General features: G+C 37.4%; 1 protein-coding gene across 1 annotated transcript in view; it reads left to right on the top strand.

The window, feature by feature from the left end:
• Positions 1-3,300, top strand: part of LOC106872640 (kelch-like protein 5) — a 188,452-nt gene that overhangs the window by 155,805 nt on the left and 29,347 nt on the right. The gene's annotated exons all lie outside the window — the stretch shown is intronic.

Here is a 3,300-nt window from a genome sequence, read left to right on the forward strand (position 1 = left end):
AAAGAGACTGATAGAATAAGTACTAAGCTTACAGAGAATAAGTCCTGGGGCCGCTTTCTTCAACTAAAAAAACCCTTTGAAGGTAGTGCTCCAGCATGGCTGCAGCTAAATGGCTAAAAGAAGTAAAAGAAAATATATATATACTTGTTACTCTTTTAATTGTTTCAGTCATTTGACTGTGGCCATGCTGGAGCACCGCCTTTTAGTCGAGCTAATCGACCCCAGGACTTATTCTTTGTAAGCCTAGTACTTATTCTATCGGTCTCTCTTGCCGAACCGCTAAGTTACGGGGACGTAAACACACCAGCATCGGCTGTCAAGCGATGTTGGGGCGGGGGGAGACAAACACAGACACAAAAATACATACACACATACATATATACATATACATATATACGACGGGCTTCTTTCAGTTTCCGTCGACCAAATCCACTCACAAGGCTTTGGTCGGCCCGAGGGTATAGCAGAAGACACTTGCCCAAGGTGCCACGCAGTGCGACTGAACCCGGAACCATGTGGTTGGTAAGCAAGCTACTTACCACACAACCACTCCTACGTATATATATAAAGTGGGATGGTCATAACTGGAGTACCTCAGGCTAAACAAGTAAATCCTTATGTTATGAAAGGGGAGGTGGTGCCCTTTAATGGAAGGCCCTACCCCTTCATCATCAGGAGCAGTGCTGCATTTAATCGCTTACGTTGGCCTTGCGCATAATCTGTTTCCTAATCTCTCAGAGGGATTAACAAGCAACGTAGGGACACACAACCAACAGGTGGGGTGATATGGGGGGGGTCTCTAAACCCCTTTTGTTTTCCCTGCTTTCAGAAAAGGATTACCCTCATTCTTGTATTTTGTAGGGGTGGCGTGTGTGTGTGTGGGGGGGTTAGCTCCAGCTTGGCCCTGACCCAGCATATCTCTGATTAAAGGCGTTCCAGCTGTGACCACCCTGTCTTTTATTCAGACATTGTGTATCTAGGACTACATTATCTAAAGTGTCCCGTCTTATTTTTGCTGTACAACCCCAGGTCAGTCTTGATCCAGTATACCTGTGGTCAAAGATATTCTGGCTGTGACCATCCTGTCTTTTATTCAGACATTGTGTATCTAGGACTACATTATCTAATGTGTCCTTCTTTGTTATTGTTTAACTCTTGGTCAGAGACCTATGATCACAGGTCTTCCAACTGTGACCATCCTGTCTTTTATTAAGGCATAGTGTATCTAGGACTACATTTATTCCTACTTGCTCTTGTTTATCTCACCACGTCCGTCAGTCATGATTCAGCAGACATATGATCAGACAGTCCAGCCATGACCGACCTCTTTAAGGATCATATGAGTTAACGTCTTTTTTTTTTTAAATGTGAGAGTTGAGTTAGACTTGGCTGCTATTTCTAGCACTTCTAGCAACCACCAGGGTGGCCTGGGTACTTTTTACGTGGTACCAGCACCAGTGAAGTCTGTTTTCACACACATACACACGCATAGATATATATCTTTTATCTTTTACTTGTTTCAGCCAAACTGGCTATGATGGGGCACTTTTATTCAAATAAATCAACCCCAGTTGTTATTTTTTTTAAGCCTAGTACATATTCTATCAATCTCTTTTGTTGAACTGCTAAGTTATGGGGATGTGAACACATCAGCACCTGATGTCAAGTGGTGGTGGAGGACCAACACAGACACAAAGACACACAAATATATACATACATGACGGGCTTCAGACCGCATTCAACGCTGTATTTGTAATGCTACAGGTCCTGATCTATTTTCTAAATTAGATTTACTCTCTCATCATTCTTGTCTCTTTTCTATAAGTATTTTCGTGGACATTGTTCAACTGAGCTCTCTTCTCTGGTTCCTCCTTTAAGAACTTATCAGCAATCAACTAGACTTGCATCCAGTTCTCATCAGTATATTTTGTGCAACCTCCTAAGTGTCGTAAAGCACTTTACAATACCAGTTTCTTCCCTCGCACCTCTGAACTTTGGAATTCCCTTCCACAGTCTGGTTTTCCTCTTCAATATGACCTCCAATCTTTTAAGCCTAATATACATCATCACCTTTTGTCTTCTGTCTAGTATCCATTTTATTCTAGTAGCTCCTACATTTTCAGTGGTCCAAGATCCTTGTAACAAGCAAATGCTTAACAAAAAAAAAATACCCAGCCAAAATATTGTTTGATGTTCAACCTACCCAGATTTGGCCTCTCACACCTACTCTACAATGTCATTCTAAAAATAAACAATCACATCATTGAAATCTCAAAGCTATGAGATAATGCATGATTAATTCAAAACAAGGCCAGATCCAGCCTCTCACACCTACCCTATAATGTCATTCTAAAAATAAACAATTGCATCATTGAAATCTCAAAGCTATGAGATAATGCATGATTCATTCAAAATAATATGAATAAATAAGGATTAAATTTGAGAAACTAATCTGAATGTTAAAGGATTAAGCCGAACACGTATTAAATCTACTTAACCCTTTAACATTCAGATTATTCTATCAAATGTAACACTTATTTATCCACATTTATCCACAGGTGTGGATGTGTGGTAAGGAGCTTGCTTCCCAATGGTATCTCATTTTTTCTACATCATTCAACTTTATAATGATTTCATTATTTTCATTAATTTTTTAAAGTTTGAATCGAAACAGCTGTCAGAGATTACGTCTACTTTTGTAATTAATAAATATAATTATTAATTGATTATCTCTATTTTGTTATTTTTTTAAAATAAATATAAATCTTGGTTTATTTAATTACCTAATTTTGAATATTAAATCTAATATTCAAAATACATAATAGGTAAGAAACCAGTAAATCTATTGGATATTATTATCCCTTAATGAGGCTTGTTTAACATCTAATTGAACTTATATACATACATACATAAATACATATATATATACATATTTATTTATTTATTTATTTGCGAATATGTGTGTATATATATTTGTGAATGTGTGTATATATATATATATATATATATATATATAGGTGCAAGCATGATTGTGTGGTAAGTAGCTTGCTTACCAACCACATGGTTGCAGGTTCAGTCCCACTGAGTGACACCTTGGATAAGTGTTTTCTACTAGAGCCCCAGGCTGACCAAAGCCTTCTGAGTGGATTTGGTAGACGGAAACTGAAAGAAGCCCATCATATATATCTATATATTGTAAATGTATGTGTGTATATATATATATTGTGAATGTGTGTATGTATGTGTATATATATATATATTTATGAATGTGTGTGAATGTATATATGTGTGAGTGTGTAT

The sequence above is a fragment of the Octopus bimaculoides genome, chromosome 30 (genome assembly GCF_001194135.2).
Source record: "Octopus bimaculoides isolate UCB-OBI-ISO-001 chromosome 30, ASM119413v2, whole genome shotgun sequence".
NCBI classification, from domain to species: domain Eukaryota; kingdom Metazoa; phylum Mollusca; class Cephalopoda; order Octopoda; family Octopodidae; genus Octopus; species Octopus bimaculoides.